A 21,948-nucleotide genomic window follows, 5' to 3' on the forward strand; every position below is an offset into this window, starting at 1 on the left:
CCATCAGCTGTGTGACATGAGCAAGTTACTTAATTTCTCTGAGCTCTTAGTTTTTCTTCTGTGAAGCAGATATAGCTAAACCTCTCTCTCACACCCTGCCCTGAGGATGGAAGGTGAGAGTGAATATAAATATGTCTAGCACATTGCAAACACATAGTAGGTGTTCAATACATGTTCTTCCATTTCCTCTCCTTCGTTTGGGAGGTGGAAGTCAACATTATCCTCCACAGCAAAGGCTTCCTGGTATTGTAAAGCCCTCAAGGTATAGCTAATGGGTCAAAGGCAGGTAGGCTGAGGCCCAAGAATTGGGTGGTATCTGCCTCTCAGTTTCTACTGAGATTCAGAGCTCTATAACCTACCCCTTTACAAGGCTTGCTGGAAGCTGTATAGATGGAAGACTCAATTCCTTTTCTGGGAGACTCATGTCTGCAGTCAATCCTGTTACCACCATATTGGCTTGGTGCTTCTCCCATAAATGGCTCTAAATTAAGTTTGGACTCATGACCTCTCCATTAATATTCTGCTGACCAGTCATAACCAGGCTGGGACATGAAACATGACTACTAAAAGCTCAGGGATAGCAATAGGGAAACACAGGCAGGACTAGGAAACTGGCAAATCTAGCTCACCTTCAGTCTGGCATCTGCAAAAGACCCAATCCATGCCTGCATGTCCAGCTATAGACCTGTATCCAGGTGATGAAGGGTTGAGTTTTCCTCTCACCCAAAGGAGGCTTCAATCAAAAGAGCCTAAACTAAAAAACAGGGAGACTCAGAGAAAGAAATCAATTTCAGTCTAAGGCCCATCTATCAAGTTCTGGTGTCCTTTAATAATTGAAGTTGGGTTTTGCCTTCTGGCTTCAAGGGAGGTCTGGTTCCCTACCTGTGTAGCCATGGGTTCATCCTTTGAGAGGGAAGAAAGGCTTCCTTTCGCATAACAGAACAGATAAGTTGGTAGTGGCCTTCTTGTGCAATGTGCTGTGGATTCTGAAGCTGTGGTCTGGGCTTGGCAGGAAGGAATCTTGTCAGTACTTAGCGGTGCCTGCCATGGGTGTTGGAGTGGGGAGAGGTAGTCACATGCTACACGGTTGTCATCCCTGCCCCATAGCAGAAAACATGTATTAGAAAATGAGTCCATACACTTCACATCGAAGATATATGGATGTTATTGTATGTGAGGCTCTTTTGTTCTTTCTGCAGAGAACTTTGATGGAATCCAAGATGGAAGAGGAGGCTGGAAGCAAAGGGCTGGGGAGACTTGAATTGTCTTGAATAATAGAGGGAGAAAATATTGCAGTTTCTATGTTCATCTGGAAGGAAGGAGATAAAATAAAGAAGGAAGGAGGATAAACAATGAGAGCTGGAAAAAGAGAATATGCCACTAGGATGGTGTAAGGCTGGGTGCTATACGGCAATGGAGCAGACAATGAAAAGTCCATACCATGGGGGTCAGGGACAGGTGACCACAGGAACAGTTTTTGGATTACAGGCCCTGCAGTCAGGCTGCCTGAGTTCAATTCTTTAGCCCTGCTACTTCCTGACTGTAACCTCAGAAGTTTCTTATCTTCTCTAAGCCTCTGTTTTATTTGCAAATTGGACATAATGGTAGTGTCTAATTCATGGGGTTGTGGGGACAGTAAAATCAGATAATGTATATAAAATGCTCAGCACAATGCCCACCATATAATAAGCACCCCATAAACATCAGCTTGTGTTATTTTCATGTATTACACACACCATGTCTAATATTCAATATGAAATTACATGCATTTCTAAAATATATATCCCCTCTCTGTCTCTCCAGCAAATCTTTAATACACTCTACACACATACACATTGTCTTGTGTGAGAGATATTGGGTTTCCAGGTGAGCAGATGTGATGAGAACAGAGTCAACATGGGCTGGTTGGGGGAAAAGGGTCAGTAAACAACAGAGGAAAAGTGTGGGATCTCAGGGGACTAGGCAAATGGCTTACCCTTACCACTCCCCAACCAGTAATTGACTGAAACTGGGGAGGGCTTTGGACCTCCATGAGGCAAGGAATGTGGCACTCAAGCTAACTGTAAGTGGTCCTCTGTGAGTCAGGAAGGCCCTAGCAGGCATCATCTGGGTCCCATGTACAAGAAATGAGGATATGGAGTGGCAAGAGGAGGGCATGCAGCCCAGGAAAGGTAGCCAAAAGGCTACCTGGCACTGGACCTGAAGCTTCAGTGTCTAAGGCATGGGTGAGACAGGCAGGTGCTACTATAGGAAGCCTACATCCTGCTATAGGAATTCCTGAGCCAGTGGGCAGAGCTTCATCTTAAGGAAGCAGCTGAATGGAAAGAAGGCTCACAGGCAGGCCTGTCTGGTGCCACTGGGGTGCCAGACAACCGAGGGCCACACAGTCACCCCTCCAGCTGCCTGACATGTGGTGGTTAGCAGGAGTGGAAGAACACGTGGGGCATGGGGCCCACATGGCATCTGAAAGGCTGAAAGGTAGGCCTTTCAGCAATTGCTATTCTTTCCCTGAGGAGGCAGGGATCTGGTCTTACATTCAATGAAACTTGCCAACCAGTTTCTGTCAGGTGTTTCCACCTCCTGCCTCACCCCACTGATGGGCAGGGAGTAAGACCACCTTGGGTAGGCAGCTGCTTCAGTTTGATAATCAGAGTGACTCTGACCACAGCAAACAGCCTTCTGCTGTGGGATCAGCTACAATCATAATATTTTTTTTACTCATTTTGGATAACAACCTTCTGGTCTTTGATGGTAGGTAAACTAGAAGTCTCATATTCATTTCACCTTTTTTTCTATTAATTTTGTAATAAACTTGTTTAAAACCACACACAGAAGATGATCTTCCTCTTCAGACATTTTTAAAAAGAATTTAAGTGATGCTATGATTTAAGCCAGAGGTAGTAGACTTGTGGCTGCTGTACCCCCACTTCCCATTCCCACAACTATGGCAGACATTGCTAATCAAACCCAGCACTTTCCCACTGCATTCCAGGCAGCCAGTAGCAATTGATTTTGGTGGACATATACATTAAATGTGACTTGCTGCCTGATCATTCCTCACCTCAAATTCAGGAGCCCTGGGTTCCAATCTGACTTCTGCCACTAATTAATTGAGTAGCAATTAGTCTTCTTATTAGCTTCCTTATTATATGAGATAAATGTCCCACCTAACTATAGATTCTCATTTGAATTGAATGGATACAAAGAAATAACATGAAATCAACAATGAAATCCATTGAGTATTAAATGTCAGACTCTACTCAACATTTTCACCCTTGTTCTCTTATTTAGTATCATAATAACTGTCCACACTGGGCACAATGTCCTCACTCCTTCACACATTAAGGATACTGAAATACAGCATATTTAAGGAACTTGTCCCAGAGCACAAAGCTAATGAGGCTACAAAGCCAGGATTACAATCCAGGCCTGTCTGGTCTTCAAACACTTATTTTTTTTTCCCCTTTACACCTTAGTTTCAAAGCTCTCTGACAAGTTTAAATACTGTACAAACAGAAAAACCCAGGCCTTTTATTGTTATGATGTTTTTGACTTTGAATCACCTCATCAAACCGAGTGTCAACAGTGGCACTGTGACAATAGCCAAAATATAGAAGCAACCCAAGTATCCATGGAAGAATGAATGGATACACCAAATGTGGTATATCCAGACAGTATGATATTTTTCAGCCTTAAGAAGGAAAAAATATCTGACACATGCTACAACATAGATGAGCCTTAAAGACATTGTGTTAAGTGAAGTGAGCCAGACACAAAAGAGAAAACACTATAGGATTCCATTTATGTGAGGTACCTAGAGTACCAAATTCATAGAGACAAAAAGCTGAATAGTGGTTGCCAGGGGCTGGGAGCTGGGGTGACAGGGTGGATGGTTATTATTTCAGGGGTAGAGAGTTTCAGTTTGGGAAGATGAAAAAGTTCTAGAGATAGATGGTAGAGATGGTTGCACAACATTGTGAATGTACTTCATGCCACTGAACTGCACACTTAAAAATGATTAAAATGGTAAATGTCATGTTATGTATATTTCCACCACAATTAAAAAAAGAGTGACACCAAACAAAAGCCCCATTTTCCCTCAATTTTTAGAGCATTTGCACAGAAAAGTGCTATTATGATTGCTACTACTACTATCGTTAGAAGGATAATTCTCCATTCTCGATTGGGGGCATGCTACACTCAGGCTCATTTCAGAACCTTGGAGCAGCAGACAAACGTTTACAAATTATATTCAATATTATAATTTTATATTGTGAAATTTTATATTGTGAAAGCAAACAGAGCTACCTGTTAATTTTGTACTATATCTTGTTCACATTTTCTCAACTGGCAGGACATGGGATCAGAAGGGTTGAGGAACGCTGTCTAGGTGTCTGAAACCAGAGGTGGTTGGGTTATCCTGACTTTTGTTGGGATCTGATGCTCCTTCCAGGTGGTTTCTCCCCCTCCCTAGTGCCCTGTGGACCTCTGATTTCTCCTGACATTGCCCAGTGCCACTGCCTCCCCTCCCTACTTGCTTTCTTCTGGACTCCATCTCTTGTTGTTGCCTGGGTGTCGAGTTCAGGAACGTATGAACCATAATGTCCAGGCCAGGAAGTGGTGAGTGACAGTGGTGACTCATCCTGAGTCACACGAGAAAAGAAACCAGACAGGTGAAGAGCTCCCAGATCAAGGCCTTGTCTGCCAGAAAGCACCAGCCCTGCTGGGGCAGCCCCTGGGATGCAGTGGCAGAGTGAAGTCGGCATAAAGCAAGCCTGTTTCCTTTGGTCCAGACTTGCCGTGCTACCAAACCTGATATTTTCTGCAGCACTGAACCTGTGTTTACTTTGAACAGCTTTGCCTGCCAAACTCATGCTGGGGAAGGGAACACAAACAGTGAGAGAAGGATGCCTGGTTTACTCGTCTCCAGAACATTTTCTTTCCAAACAAGAGTTGTTTGCCTGGAAAGGCTCAATCTCTTAATGGTAGGCAGAGAAATGATCAATAGACTAGTATTAATAGCAATAATAATAATAATAGTTCTTTTGTGTAGTGCTCACTATGTTCAGGTATTATGCTAAGCACTCCATAGAGAGTAACTCATTGAAACATCACAACAACCCTGAGAAGTAGAAATTAATATGATCTCCATTTTACTGATGGAGAAACTGAGGCTCTCAGGGATTGAATTACTTGCCCAAGGCTATACCACTAGTAGATGGCAGGGTCAGGATTGAAACTCAGGAATTCTGGTTTGAGCCTCTTGTCTTCAATGTCTCAAGGAAACTGAGATCTAGACTAATGAATCATCTTGAGTCCACCCTCTTTCTAATCTTGCAGCGCATGTCAATCCCTTAGCTTGTCCTGTTGATTCTGCTTCCTACTTGTATCTCCAATGTGTCCCTATTTAGCCCAGGCCACCATCATCTCTTGCCTGAATTCCTGCTATTTCCCTGCTTCTACTCTGATCACTCTCCTCCCTGCCTACTTTCCATACATGAGCCAAAGTCATCTTTTAATATCATAAATTAGAGCACATCACCCCCCAGCACATTAACTCCCACTTAAGACCCTTCTTCAATGCCTTCCCATTGCACCAAACTCCTTCCTGTGTCACACAAGGCCCTACACCATCTGGCCATAGCTTATGCTTCTTGCCCACCACACACTCCATCTGAACTGGCCTCAGCATTTGCCCGCCCTGTTGCCAGCACTCAGTCTTCACCAAGTTTTTTCTGCCTACCTGGGTCTTGCTGTCTCCTTTTCATACCAGAGGTCTCAGGTTTAAATGCCAGTGCTTTACAGTCACCTTCCTTACCCCTTATACAATTAGATTCTTCTCTGTGTCCTTCATAATATCACAACTTGAAATTGTACACTTAAATTTCTTTAGTTTTCTTTATATTATCCATCTTCCCTCTTGGACTATAAGCTTCCGAAAGTGAGCAATGTGTCTATTTAACTCACTGAAGTACTTCCAGGGCCTAATGGTACAAAGACAGAGCATCCTTTAGCTGCTAAGCTTGTGTTTGTCGAATGTTTTGCTGATTTCGTTTTCCCCAGGACTAGTGGAGAGAGGTACCCGGCTTCCTGACTCTATAACTTTCCTGTGCCTCCAGCTGAGCACCCTTGATTCTAAATGTCAGCCTAAATCTAATCAGTCATGTACTGGAATATTGGCTGTCATGGAAAAATAACTCCTGCTTTGTAGAATTTTCTGATTTCCATGGTGTAAATACTCCCACCATAGCTGATTTCAGGCAATCAATGTGGTTTCAGTGAATGCAGAATTAGGAAGAGACAAAAGCAATTAGTTCTCATGAGCCGGTGAGAGCCTGCACGGGGATACTGCTGGGGCTCACCCAGACCTAGAGCCAATCTTACCCTCAGTAAGAGGATTTAAGGAGTCTGGCTTCCACATTCAAAGGGCTCAACATAAAGCATTCTCTTTGCCACCTCTACCTTCCACCAGGTGGCATGGATCTGATGCTATGGCTGGTAGTTAAAAGTCTGAACACTGGTACCATGCAAAGACCCGGTCAGCATTTTAGTTCCCCTGCCTTTCAGCTCTGTGACCTTGAACAAACCACATAGCCTCCTAAGACTCAGTTTTCTTGTCTGTAAAATAGAGATAATAGTAGTATCTACATGGCTGTTGTGATGATTGAATGAGTTTCTATGTGTTAAGTGTTCACTATAGAATAATAGCTAAAAGTCTAAACTCTGGAGTTAGGCAGCCTGACTCCAATGCTGGCTCTGTCACTTACTCGCTGTGTGATTCTAGGCAGGTTACTTAACCTCTCTGTGCTTAGTTTCTTAAGTTGTGAAATGGGATAATAATTGTTTCCACATCATAGGATTGCTGTGAAAATTTAGTAAGTTTATAAATGTAGAATGCTTAGCACAGAGTAAAATCTATTTATTGTTTGTGTTTAAATGACTATAACACAAACAAAAGTCCAGAGAACAGTGTCTGTTACATAGTATAAGCTTGATAAATAGTAGCTTTTATTGTTAATAATACCTGATCTATTATTATTGTTAATAATACCTGTGTTCCCCAGCTCATGTCCCCTACTGTTCTCAGATCTAATACCTGAGTCTCTATCACCCCATACCTCTGTCCCTGCTCTGATGAGCTGCTGCTATCCATCACCCTGGGCTCCCCTTCCTGGCGAGGGATCCTTGCTTGGATCTGTTGCTTGTCTCACCCTCTCAAGACTCTGAGCTCTTCTTCATGCCTCCCTGACCCACTTTCTGCCCGCATAGGGGTCTGGAGCTGCAGAGCAGTAGATGATGTTTGCTTGGAGGGTGAGGGACATTAGCACAGTCTTTCCTCAAGGCCCTCCACATCTGGTCTACCCTACCTGGTATCACTAACCCATGTGTTCCTCACCCTCTCAGAATACAGAGAAGGAGAGACTTCAGAAAGCTGAAGGAAGTGGGAAGCACCAGCATGGTGGGAAACGGGCAACAATTCAGATATGGCCGTATTTCCCTAATATACACAGCCAACTTGACCATCTGCCTCTGGATGAGGCATAATCAAGAGTATGGGTGTTGAAAATTAACTTGAGTTCAAATCCTCAAATAATACCTACCCTTTCTGAACCACAGGGTGATTTTTTTATATTAAATGTATAAAATAAGTTCCAACTGCTCAATTGTATTGGGAAGTACAAACTAGCAAAACGTGTATGTACCTGGCACAAACTGGATGCCCAGAAAGGAGTGGCAATCATGGTAGCCTTCCTGATCCACCCTAGACTCTCCTGCTTTTTCCAGCTCTAAATACCAGAGGGCTAGGTTGAGCCACTGGTCTTACTCATCTCTATCCATACTTTCTAGGCATTCCGATGGATTTTAATATACCCCCAGCCTCAACCTCTCCCCTCAGCTCTGAATCTGTAGACCTAACTTCCCACTCAACAGCACCACTTGGACATCTAGAAGACATCTCAAATGCATTACAATCAAGGGAGAACTCTAGGTTCTCCCACTTCCCTCTGCAGGCCTTTCCCTCCCCCAGTGTATCCACCTGAGTAAATGGCTCCTGCATTCTCCCAGGTGCTCAGGTGGAAAGCCTAGGTGATATCCTTGATTCTTTTTTCCCCCTCATGCACAGAATCCAAATCACAAGCAAACACAGCCAGCTCCATCTATAAAATATATCCTGAATCCGATCGCTTCCTTGTTCTTCCGTGGCTACCATCTCAGTCCAAGTAACCATTGTCTCCCCCTAGAGCACTGCTTCTCACAGGAGTCCAGGGGGATGCAGATTCCAAGTCAGTGGGTCTGGGCTGGGGCCATGATCTCAGTTGATGTGAATGTGGCTGGGTCCCCAGGTTCACCCTCTACCAAGTCCCCCTGCCTCCACTCTTTGCCCATTTATTCACCCATCAGCAACCAGAGAGATCAGATTAAAACATAAATGCCTTCCCTTCAAACACGGAGTGAAATCCAACATTTTAACATGACCTTCAAGCCTGGGCATGATCTGGCTCTGTGCTCCTTCCCCAGTCTCCTGTCTGTGCCTCTCCCCCCTCACGTACGGCATTTCACCACAATGGCCTTCTTTCTGTTCCTCACACACACCAAGCTGCCTCCAGCCTCAGGGGCTCTGCATTTGCTGGACCTTCTGCCAGATGAATGCTGAGCTGGAGAGTCCAGTAAAGCATGACGCACCACAAAAATCAGTAAGGTACAGGCCCCCGTGACAAGGGATGGGCCTTTGCAGTTGAGAATTGACTCCAGAGCGCCTCCTGCAGCTCTTCTCCCTGGTAATGGTGGTCTCTGCATGCCACTCCTCAGTGCTCTGCATTTCGTCATTTCTGTTTGCTGTTTAGATAGCAACTTAGCTTGAAGCTGTGCTGTGAGATAACCGTAGCACAGCAAGACCAGCTGACACTGCTGAGCCCCTTCATGGAAAGATTTTCTCAAGTCAAATGTTCTGAAAATGACCTCTTCCCAATCCCCCAGCAGAGGCTTGTCTCTTTGAAAACCAAGGAATCAGCTGGACAATCTTCCTTCTCCAACCAGTGGCTTGGAGGAGTGTGAGGCTGCTCTTTGATCTTTCTGGTCACCCCTAAGATTCTTTTTTTAAATTTTTTATTATACTTTAAGTTTTAGGATACATGTGCACAACGTGCAGGTTTGTTACATATGTATACATGTGCCATGTTGGTGTGCTGCACCCATTAACTCGTCATTTAACATTAGGTATATCTCCTAATGCTATCCTTCCCCCCTCCCCCAACCCCACGACAGGCCCTGGTGTGTGATGTTCCCCTTCCTGTATCCATGTGTTCTCATTGTTCAATTCCCACCTGTGAGTGAGAACATGCGGTGTTTGGTTTTCCGTCCTTGCGATAGTTTGCTCAGAATGATGGTTTCCAGCTTCATCCATGTCCCTAAAAAGGACATGAACTCATCCTTTTTTCGGCTGCATAGTATTCCATGGTGTATATGTGCCACATTTTCTTAATCCAGTCTATCATTGTTGGACATTTGGGTTGGTTCCAAGTCTTTGCTATTGTGAATAGTGCCGCAATAAACATACATGTGCATGTGTCTTTATAGCAGCATGATTTATAATCCTTTGGGTATATACCCATTAATGGGATGGCTGGGTCAAATGGTATTTCTAGTTCTAGATCCCTGAGGAATCGCCACACTGACTTCCACAATGGTTGAACTAGTTTACAGTCCCACCAACTGTGCAAAAGCTTTCCTATTTCTTCACATCCTCTCCAGCACCTGTTGTTTCCTGACTTTTTAATGATCGCCATTTTAACTGGTATAAGATGGTATCTCATTGTGGTTTTGATTTGCATTTCTCTGATGGCCAGTGATGATGAGCATTTTTTCATGTATCTTTTGACTGCACACTTTTTGAGAAGTGTCTGTTCATATCCTTCGCCCACTTGTTGATGGGGTTGTTTGTTTTTTCCTTGCAAATTTGTTGGAGTTCATTGTAGATTCTGGATATTAGCCCTTTGTCAGATGAGTAGATTGCAAAAATTTTCTCCCATTCTGTAGGTTGCCTTTTCACTCTGATGGTAGTTTCTTTTGCTGTGCAGAAGCTCTTTAGTTTAATTAGATCTCATTTGTCAATTTTGGCTTTTGTTGCCATTGCTTTTGGTGTTTTAGACACGAAGTCCTTGCCCATGCCTCTGTCCTGAATGGTATGGCCTAGGTTTTCTTCTAGGGATTTTATGGTTTTAGGCCTAACATTTAAGTCTTTAATCCATCTTGAATTAATTTTTGTATAGGGTGTAAGGAAGGGATCCAGTTTCAGCTTTCTACATATGGCTAGCCAGTTTTCCCAGCACCATTTATTAAATAGGGAATCTTTTCCCCATGTCTTGTTTTTGTCATGTTTGTCAAAGATCAGATAGTTGTGGCAAAGATCAGATAGTTGTGGCATTATTTTTGAGGGCTCTGTTCTGTTCCATTGGTCTATATCTCTGTTTTGGTACCAGTACCATGCTGTTTTGGTTACTGTAGCCTTGTAGTATAGTTTGAAGTCAGGTAGCGTGATGCCTGCAGCTTTCTTCTTTTGGCTTAGGATTGACTTGGCAATGTGGGCTCTTTTTTGGTTCCATATAAACTTTAAAGTAGTTTTTTCCAATTCTGTGAAAAAAGTCATTGGTAGCTTGATGGGGATGGCATTGAATCTATAAATTACCTTTGGCAGTATGGCCATTTTCATGATATTGATTCTTCCTACCCATAAGCATGGAATGTTCTTCCATTTGTTTGTATCCTCTTTTATTTCGTTGAGCAGGGTTTGTAGTTCTCCTTGAAGAGGTCCTTCACATCCCTTGTAAGTTGGATTCCTAGGTATTTTATTCTCCTTGAAGCAATTGTGAATGGGAGTTCACTCATGATTTGGCTCTCTGTTTGTCTGTTATTGGTGTATAAGAATGCTTGTGGTTTTTGTGCATTGATTTTGTATCCTGAGACTTTGCTGAAGTTGCTTATCAGCTTAAGGAGATTTTGAGCTGAGACGATGGGGTTTTCTAGATATACAATCATGTCATCTGCAAACAGGAACAATTTGACTTCCTGGTCACCCCTAAGATTCTATCCTGTCTGATCATCCAGGGGAGTGTGGGAGGTGGAGTGGCTCTGCCCAGGAGCTCAGGCATCAGTCTTCTCAGGTTCAAAGTCCAACTCTGCCAGCTGGGATGCATTACCATCGGAAAATTACTTAAGCTCTCTAAGCTTTGTCTTCCTCGTGGGTAAAATGGGTATAGCAGTGGTTCACTATCTCACATCCTTACAAGTGTGTTCATATACGGGATGAACTTAGGATGGTTCCTGGCACATAGTATGCACCCAATAAATGTTAGCTATTGTTGTCATGCCTCACTATCTCTGATATCTTCCAATAACACAGCAACCAGGGCAGCAGAATTGGACAGAAATAGCATGAGGTTTTGATGCCAGGCTCTGCCTGTCTACATGTCTTTGGATAAGTTGCATCACCTGAGTTTTCTTATCTGCAAAATGGGAATAGTATTAGCAGCTCTATGGGTACAGTGAGAAGTATTCGTGAGCTCACAAATGTAAAATGTCTGGTGCTTAGAAGAGGTTCAATAAATGTTAGCTCTCTTCCTCTTGTCCTCCTTACTCTCCCTCTGAAGCTTGCCTATGCATTCACAGTACTTTTTTGCTTTCACTGTCACGCTGAATAAATGAATACATTAAGTCAGTGTGAGCAGATACTTTAAGAACTCAGGCTGGTACATTTCCCATGTTTCACCGCCATCCATCATGAAACATTAACAAGAGCACTTAAAGAAACACAGCCACATCAGAGATAGAAGGAAGCTCCTCTGTTGCTCAGTGGCTCTTGTGCCAAGTGTCACATGCTATTAAGGCCAATGGCAGTAGAGGCTGAGCTGAATAGGGAGCCTCAAGAAGGGAATGGAGAAAGGGTGGCTACCGAGAAGCTGCACTGTTCATAGTTGGGGTCTGTGGCTGGACAATCTCTGCCTTCTCTAGAGCTTTGGCAAATAAAAACCAATGCTTCGTGGCCTCAGAAAAAGTGGAGACAACCTTAACACCCATCAACAGGAAACTGGTTAAATAAATTGGAGTCCATGCAAACTATGAAATGCTTTGCATCCGTTAAAGAGAAAGAAGCAAATTTTTGTGCTGCCATGGAAAGCTGCCAAGTGAAAAAGCAAGGTGGAGAATGCTATGTATGGGATGGTTCCATTTATGCTAAAAAAGCTCTGTAGTCATTTATGGACATAGCTGCATGTAAATGCATGAGCTGCACACCAAACTAGTGACAGCCTCTGGGCAGTGGGGAAGCAGACTCAGGGCAGCCATGGAGGATAAAGCGACACTTGTGCTTTTTACCACACATCCTTCTGTGCTAGTGATTGCTTTACGCATGTGTTACTTGGGAAGCTAAGGGAGAAAAGGGAGGTGGTGGGTGGGGAGTGGGGGGAAGAAAAGAGGGGAAAACCAATAGTTCTATGTCCAAAAACCTAAGCTTAGACAATCAAGGATGCTAGGGTCTGGGGGAAGCCTTGATTCCTCACTGCATATCCCAGTTTATTCAGAGAAATATCCAACTGCGCAGCCCTCACAGCTGACCCTTGGCCCACGTCCTCAGCACCTCTGCAGAGGGGCTGGGATGGAGGCTGCCTTGACCCAGGACCCCACAAGAACCCAACCTGCATGTCAGCTCTGCTGGCTTCAGACCGGAGCAGCCCTGGAATGAAGCTGGTCCCAAGGACACTTGTAATAAACCAAGATTCCTCCAAGCACTCCTCGAAGCCCCTTACCCTGGGGAAGATTCTGAACGAAGGCTTCTGTTAGCTGGGATTGTAGAGACACAAGTGGCATTTTTTTCTAATAGCCTTCATTTAATTGGTTAATATCTTGGATTAATCACTGTGCATCCAAGTTATTATGAAATAAGGTCACTCCTTGCTCCAGGATGTTCTATGGTCCACCATTACCCACAGAATGCAGTACAGCTTTCTTACACTGGTACTCAATGTCCTCAAAGTTCTGGTGTAACTAAATACTCATCCTTCAAGGTTTAAAGAAAAAGCATATCCTATTATGCTTTATGACTCATCCTGCCAGAAATGGTTTTTAGAAACAGATGCCATCTGTCAAGGCTGCCATCTGCCCTGTCTTTGCTATGAGGGCTAAGGTGGATGGCTAAGCTGGTCTACTCAGCCTCAGTTTTTCACTCAGATCTTCCACAGGCTCTTAAATGAGTCAGGACTGGTAATAATTCAAATTATAAAACAAGTTTCCATGCATTGAGCTTTTACCTCATGCCACATGGTGCTAAGTGCTTCACATACATCATCCCACTTACTTCTCACAATGAAATTTCAAAGTGGGTGTCATGTGCTTCCTTTAAAGATGAGGAAACTGAGGTGCGGCAAGCCCATGCTGACAGCGGAATCTTGACCTCTAGGTAACACTGCCAACCCAAGGCATGGTCTGACCACTCACTGATGTGGGCACTTCTGCAGCCATGTGGCCTGTTGGGGTGTGCAGTGAAGGACATTCCAACAAGCACGTCTTATAGACATGGCACATTATATGTTTCCTGTGCATCACAGGTTCTGAAATTCCCCATCCCTCTGTCCCAAGTGAAGTGTACCCAGGCCTCTCTTCTCCACCTTGGGGCCTGGCAGGTTGAAAATGCTTGAGTTAGGCTCTTATTTAATCTCCCTGCTCTTATAGAACCCTTGAGAAAAGACGTTCTCCCTGGAGATTAGCTGTGAACAATGCTTTCCAGGAAAAGGCTCTTGAAGTGTGTCAAGAGGGTCTGTACAAACCTAATGGCTTTTTACAGACCCAGTGGGGTGTTTTTTTTCTTCTCCCAAGAGCTACCTTGAACTGAGACTCAGATGATGGGATTCAGGTTCTGGCTTGGCCATCAGAGCTGTGTGACTATGGGCAGGCAAATAGCTCTCCATGTTTAGGCTAACTTAATTAAGAAATAGTTTAGAATAAAACATTCAGTTTATGTGTTCAATTCAATGAGTTTTTATAAATGAGATACTTCTGTAACCACCAGCGCAATCAGATATATACATTTCTATCACCCCAAAAGCTCTACTTTCTGTTTTCCGTCATTAAAGATTAAGTTTGCCTATTATGGAATTTCATACAGATGGAATCATTCTGTATATAGTCTTTTTTGTTTGGCCTCTAACTCTCAGCATGTTTTTGAGATTCATTCGTGTTGTGCATGTGTCAGAAGTTCATTCCTTTTAATTGCCGGGTAGTATTCCACTGTGTGAATATGCCACAATTTGCATATCCATTTACTTGTCATTGGATATTTGGCTTGTTTCCAGTTTGGGGCTACTATGAATAAAGCTGCTATGATCCTACATGAACAAGTTTTTTGTGTAGCCCTATGCTTTCATTTCTCTGGGTTAAATACCTAGGCATGGAAGTTCTGGGTCACACAGTGGGTAGTGTTTTAGTTTTCTTGGGCTGCCATAACAAAGTACCACAACCGGGAGGCTTAAAACAACAGGAATCTATTGTCTTACAGTTCTAGGGGCTATAAGTCCAAAATCAAGGTGTTAGCAGGGCCACGCTGTCTCCGAAGCCTCTTGGGGAGGTTTCTTCCTTGTCTCTTCCAGCTTCTGACAGCCCTAGTTCCAGCCCTTGGCTTGTGGCAGCCTAACTCTCATACCTGCCTCTGTCTCCACAGGGCCACCTTCCCTCTGTGTCTATGTCTTCACATGGCATCCTCCTCTGCAGCTGTCTGTCTCCAAATTTTTCTTTTATAAGGGTGCCAGTCATATTGGATTAGGGCCCAACTTCATGATCTCATCTTAACTTGATTATATCTGAAAAGACCCTGTATCAAAATAAGGTCACATTCACAGGTGCCAGAGGTTAGGACTTCAATATATCTTTTTTGGGGAAGACAAGTCAACCCATAACATATGGTAAATATATGCTTAACTGTATAAGAACTGCCATTTTCTAAAGTGGTGGAATCACTTTACATTCCTGCCAGCGATAGAAAAAGGTTTCAGTTGCTTCATGTCGTTGCCAATACTTGCTATTTGTCACACTTTTGTGTTTTGGCATTCAAATGGGAGTGTGGAGGTATCTCACTATCGTTTTCTTTGCATTTCCCTGGCTATCAATGATACTGAGGGTCTTTTCATGTGCTTATTTACCATTCATATGTCTTTTGTGCCTGTTCGAATATTTTGTTCAATTTTTAATTGCATTGGTTGTTTTCTTATTATTTGGTTATATGTTTATGATAGACTGAATGTTATATCCCCCAAATTCATATGTTGAAAACTAATCTCCAATGTTATGGGATTTGGAGCTGGGGCCTTTGGAAGGTGATTAGGTCACGAAGGCAGAGCCCTTGTGAATGGGATCAGTGCCCTTATAAAAGAGGCCCCAGAGAGACCCCTCCACTCTCGCTGTGAGAATACAATGACAAGACAGCCATCTGTGAACCAGGAAGCAGGCTTTCACAAAACACCAAATCTGCCACATCTTGATCTTGACCTTCCAGCCTCCAGAACTGTGAGAAACAAATGTTTGTTGTTTATACGCCATTCAGTCTAAGTATTCTGTGACAGAAGGCTGAGCGGACCAGGACAGTGTTCTTTATAACATATTCTCTCGAGGTCATTTGAAACACAGGAGTAATAATCTTATTATGAAAGTCCCCTAGAGTTCTTGTAGCTCAAATTAAGTGGTGGAATGGTGGGAATGTTATCCCACTAACCAGATGCAATATTGCACTGTTCTATATCCCTTGACACAGCAATCTTACTCTAGAGAATTTATCCTGAGGAGAATCACAAGGATTTAGTGATAAGAATGTTCCTCATAGCACAGTTTATACTACAGAAACACTAGAATTAGCCTAAATGCCCCAAAACTGGAGCTGTAAGTCCACATGATAGAATACTATAGAGCCACTAAAACAAATTTCTATGGATAAAAATAACACAGAAAGATGCTTATAATGTTGAGTGGAGAAAACCCAATTACAAAACATCAAGTGTAATATAATCTACTAAAAATGTCCGTAATTAGCATAGAAAGATATCAGGTGGCAAATACATCAAAATATTAACATTAATTGTTTCTAGGTGGCAGAAATTTAGACAATTTTTATTTCTTTTTGGCTTATCTGTATTATCTGATTCCTCTACACCTGGCTAATAATAACCGTACGAGTATTGTGTTACTGCCAGGGTATAATTTTCAAAGGACAGATAGATGTTTGACATTACCTTTGTTATCCTAAAGGCTAACCATCGCAGAGTAGAAAAAGTCCACCCCTGTGATCTCTCAGGGGGCCCCATCACCAACCACTCTCCAGGGCTGTTTTCACTTGACAGATCAGCAGCAACGGTGGAACCAATGTCAGCACCCAACAAATATAAGAGCCATCCCAGTGTGGACTGGGCTTCTGAGACTCATGACCCTTGGGCACTTCCTCTGAGCTACTGGGCCCCATTCTGAAACATGATATGCTTGAGGCCTATCAGGAAGTGATGTGCAGGAAAATGTTTACCAGCTGGCTCTCTAGGAAAAATAAAACCAACTCTCATTTGGCGTGTTTGCAATTGCTGTGGTGTAAATATTCCCATCATGGCTGACGTCAAGCTACTGCCATGGCACCACTGAATGTGGCAGGGGAAGAGATGTGTATAGCAAATCATTACATAGTATTTTATATAGTGTTTCCACCATCTAGAAACAATAGACCTAAAATAACTTCAAGAGCATAGACAGTAGGAAAGAAATGATGTTTTGAGTGTTTATTAACTTTGTTTTTAATACAGTGTTTTAATTGTTAGATCATAAAATTTAATTTTTAATAATAACTGCTTTTCACAAGTAGCTCACAAAATTCCTGAAAAATTAACAGCTGGCTCTTGTGCGAGTATAAGCTGACTCCAGCATACCACAGCATATCAAGCCACCCTCCCCTACAGAGAAGCCTGTCCCACATCAACGTAGGGAAGCTACTAAAATGTCTAAGCCTCAGTGTTGTCATTTTTTTGTAAAATAAGACTAATGTTATCTGACCCACAACAGTTGGGAGGATTCATTTAAAAGTTCTAACATTATACCTAGCATACAATAGGAGCTCAATGACCGCTAACTTTTAAACCTCTGAAGCAGACACAGTTACGAGAAAGAGCCAGAACCTTTGCCCTCTTGCCCAGAGCCCACCTCTTCTCTCCTATTTCCATCAAACAAAAGTGTGGGGCAGAAGCCTTGACTTTCACCCTCTACTCCACATCCATCCTTGGCCAGGGCTCACAACCTAAAGGTGACTGGCTACAGACACAGCAAGGTATGGGTGTCCAAGTCCAGGTTCAAGAGCTGGAAGATCCAGATGCAAGTGCTGCTACTCCCATCTGCTTGCTGCAGAAGGTTGACATGTCCTGGAGCCTTCCCAAGCCTCGGTTTCCTCATCTCTAGAAGGGGGTCATGCATCTGCCTCACAGAGTTATTATGAGGATGAGGGATGATGTTGGTACTGGAGGGAGGTGGGCAGATACTGACCATCCAGCAGATGCTCATTTTGTTTTGCAAGTGGACTTATGAATTTCCAGGCTTGGGAGGATCAGGAAGGCAGGGACATTTTGGGAAGCAAAGGGCAGCTTTAACCCTAGGTATGATCTGAGGACTGCTCCACAGTCTTCCACGGTGGCATCAACTGATGAAGAGAGCCAGCATCTCCATGTCTTCTGGAAACCCATCAGCCCCAGAGATCTGCAACAGTGGACGAAGTATGTAGGCACGTGTGTGCTCAGCCACATCCTCTCAGGTCTGTGGTTTTCTAAGTGCTGAGGGCAGCTCACCAAGGGAAATCTATCTGGACAATCTTGACCACAGGCTCTAGGATGGCAAGTTCTAGCAGCTCAAGCCAGAGACCCAGAGAAAAAGTGTCGTCTCTTACTCCACCTCTGCTTGTGGCAGGAAGAGCTGGCATTTTCTGATACTCCTGCCACCTGCCTGTGGCAGATGCTTCAGAAAATCTGAAGGCCTAGGAGAGGGAGTATGGGAGGGGGCTGTCCTCCTGTAGTGCCTGAAGAGAGATGGGTTGTAGTATAAGTCATATCTGAGTTCAAGTCTAGGCTCTGCCACATTCAAGCTGTGTGATTTTGTGCAAGTTACTTAACTTCTCTGAGCCTCATGTTCTATATCTATAAATTGGAGAGATCTATAATGCCTACCTCACAATGTTGTTGATAAGATGAAAGGTTTTATATTTAAAGCATCTAGCTCAGTGCCTGGAGTATAGATGCTATTTGAAAATTGTTGTATGATTACCTGCCTCTGGCCAGCACCCTCACCCTGAAATATACCCCAACATCCCCATACCCTGGGAAGCTCCCCAGACCCTGTACCCTAACTCTTCTGAACCAACTCTTCCTCCTGCTCTCTGACTTCCAGTAGTTTTCAGCACCTGGTCAACACCACCACACGCCCTCAGCTCAGATGTGGTCATGAGCCATGTGTGGCTGCCCAGAGCTTGCCTGTACAAAAGACAAAAAGAATGAGGAAGCCCGCCTGCCAAACTTTCTCTGCCCCATTTCAAACAGGCCTGATGTGCAGTTAAGAATATTTGTATTAAATGAAACAGAGCTCCCATCCCACACCTCCATTTTCCTTTTCTCAGTGAGCTCCATTCTGCAGCCCCTCAAGGTTGGTAAGGAGGAGCAATTAGAACACGAAGCATGTTGGTATAAAGTCATACTCAGAGATGCTGGGTGTGCATTTTCTGATTTTCTGGCATTTGCTCAAGAGGCCATTAGCATTTCTGCTGATGGGTCTGAAGCCCCCAGCCCTGGCCTCTCATTCAACCCCATTTGCAAAGCCAGCGGATAATCTGCAAGGTGGGTGCGGGTTCTAAGAAAAGCTCAGTGCCGGGCATTGTCATCAAGCCAATGAGGTATCACTGCCCGTGGCAGCCAATGTGACCTTTAATGACATCACATTGCATGAGAGAAACTACCCAAGTTCTTGGCCCCAGCAATGGTGTAGTTTTGGAGTTAGACTTGGTTTTGAATTTCTGCTTTGTCATTTACCACTGGGTGACTTTGAAAGAGTCACTTAATCTCTCTGGGCTTCAGTTTTTCTCAGCTGTAAAATACTAGTTTCCATCTTGTCCAATCAGAGTTGTGGTGATAATTATTACATTGGAGCAAAAGCAATTGCGGTAATGGTTTTTGCCATTACCATTAAAAGTAATGGCAAAAACCGCAATTGCTTTTGCAGAAACCTAATAAATGAGACATGCTTTTGAATCATATAGCAAGTGCCTGGCCTACAGTAAAAGCTCAGTAAGTTTTAGCTTCCATTTCTTCTCATCCCTTTTCAGCTTGTTGATATCCCTTTTCTAACTCTACATGTCATTAGTTGCCAGACTAGGGATGGTGAATATCTGGCATCCTTATCACCCCAAACCTATACCAGGTCCTGGGCAGACATTACTAATTTATCCCTATGGTGGTAGGTGGAATTATGGCCCCCGAAGATGTTCACGTCCGAATCCCATAAATCTGTGAAAATGTTATCTGACATGGTAAAAAGGACTTTGCACATTTGAATAATTTAAGGATACTGAGATAGGGAGAATCTCCTGGATTATCCAGGTGCACCCAATGTAATCCCAGTGGTCCTTAGAGGTGAGAGCAGGAGGCAGGAGAGTCTGTGTCAGAGTGATGCAGCATGAGGGAGGCTCAAACTGGCCTTTGCTGGCCTTGAAAATGCAGGAAGGGGCCACAGGCTGAGGAATAGGACCAGCCTCTAGAATCTGTAAAGGGCAAGGAAATGAATTCCTCTTTAGAGCCTCCAGAAGGAATGCAGACCTTTCGACACCTTGATTTTGGCCTGGTGAAACTCATACTGGACTTCCAACCTCCAGAATTATAAGAGAATAGGCTTGCGTTGTTGTAAGCCACAAAATTTTCGTAATCTGTTATAGCAGCAAAAAGAAAACTAACACATCCACCTTCTTTTCCCATAAGAATTCATTGGCCTATGAATTATTTTCAATACAGTGCTCCAGGCAACCACGACCAAGCAACTGGTGTAAAATACCAGATGCAACCTTCAGTCAAAGCCCTACCTGGGCTACAGATAATGCCATAAACTGGTCCATACCTTTGTGCTCTGGTTTTTCTGCCCTGGCCTGCTGGCCCATCTATCCTGATTTTCAGGTCTCATCTCTGCTGCCTAATTTCCCCTTTACTTGAGGCCCAACAAGCTGAGGTCCACACCCCAACCAGTTCTGAATCTCTTCCTGCAGTCTCAGGCCCTGTAGTGGCCCCAGAAAATCGACTACTTCTTTCCAGGGCTTTACTCTCCCAGTCTCAGCAAGAGCCTGGCTTCTGCAGCTGCCCTGTGATCCACGGTTGAGGGATCCTCAAAGCAAAGAAACCCACAGGAATGGTTGGATCACAAGCAATATTAGACCACAGTCCGCCTTCCTGGCTCCCACTTCCTTTAGCTTCAGTCAAAAGGCCTCTACCACAGAGGGTTATATCAGATGCATTAATTCATATCCACTGGCCTGGGGCCACCATAGGAACAAAGGCTTCTCGCAGCAACAGCCAGTACCAAAAAAATGCTTCCCCTGGAGGAACAAATGGTCCCAAATAGAGACATTTTTCTTTTACTTGTACATCCAGAGGGGCTATAGGCAAGGACAAGGTTCCCAGGGGTTGGGCATCAAAGTGGAGAAAATAATGACTTACAGTTCAAAATGTCCTGACATGAAACACCTTTTCCCCAGCGTCTCTTTCTGGAATTCACCTCCATGCAAATATAACCATACATGCTTCTGCTGTGTACATACCCCATCCCCCTCCAGGGCAACACAACTCACAGAAAGGCTGCCGTGTGTGTGTGTGTGTGTGTGTGTTTGTGCACGCGCATGCACATGCACACAGAGGTATCTCAAACACAGACACATACACACAGGGGTACTTACTTACTAACCCAAGATACTTACGCATTTATCTACATGGAGATGATTAAATGCCAGCTTCCTGGTATGTATGTGCTCAAATATAACACACATATTTAGAAGAGCAAATACATCCAGAGAAATGCAAATCAAAACCATAATGAGATACCATCTCACACCAGTTAGAATGGTGATCATTAAAAAGTCAGGAAACAACAGGTGCTGGAGAGGATGTGAAGAAATAACACTTTTACACTGTTGGTGGGACTGTAAACTAGTTCAACCATTGTGGAAGTCAGTGTGGCGATTCCTCAGGGATCTAGAACTAGAAATACCATTTGACCCAGCCATCCCATTACTGGGTATATACCCAAAGGATTATAAAACATGCTGCTATAAAGACACATGCACATGTATGTTTATTGCGGCACTATTCACAATAGCAAAGACTTGGAACCAACCCAAATGTCCAACAATGATAGACTGGATTAAGAAAATGTGGCACATATACACCATGGAATACTATGCAGCCATAAAAAAGGATGAGTTCATGTCCTTTGTAGGGACACGGATGAAGCTGGAAACCATCATTCTGAGCAAACTATCGCAAGGACAAAAAACCAAACACCGCATGTTCTCACTCATAGGTGGGAATTGAACAATGAGAACACGTGGACACAGGAAGGGGAACATCCCACACCAGGGCCTGTTGTGGGGTGGGGGGACGGGGGAGGGATAGCATTAGGAGATATACCTAATGTTAAATGACGAGTTAATGGGTGCAGCACACCAACATGGCATATGTATACATATGTAACAAACCTGCACGTTGTGCACATGTACCCTAAAACTTAAAGTATAATAAAAAAAATTTTAAAAAAAGAAGAGCAAATACATCTATCCTGTGGCACATATATATATAATTGTGTATAGGATCAACACCTCAAAACCATAGTGATTCCCCCTGTATGAATACACCC

General features: G+C 43.6%; 1 protein-coding gene and 1 long non-coding RNA gene across 5 annotated transcripts in view; both read right to left on the reverse strand.

The window, feature by feature from the left end:
* The window catches only part of NAV2 (neuron navigator 2), an 882,771-nt gene that overhangs the window by 456,635 nt on the left and 404,188 nt on the right, over positions 1-21,948 (reverse strand). The gene's annotated exons all lie outside the window — the stretch shown is intronic.
* Positions 1-21,948, reverse strand: part of LOC129048916 (uncharacterized) — a 47,901-nt gene that overhangs the window by 3,572 nt on the left and 22,381 nt on the right. The window contains exon 1 of the long non-coding RNA XR_008511600.2: positions 1-21,948. This exon is cut by the window's right edge and continues 22,381 nt beyond it. This is a non-coding gene — a long non-coding RNA (uncharacterized LOC129048916).

This window comes from Pongo abelii, chromosome 9 (genome assembly GCF_028885655.2).
Source record: "Pongo abelii isolate AG06213 chromosome 9, NHGRI_mPonAbe1-v2.0_pri, whole genome shotgun sequence".
NCBI classification, from domain to species: domain Eukaryota; kingdom Metazoa; phylum Chordata; class Mammalia; order Primates; family Hominidae; genus Pongo; species Pongo abelii.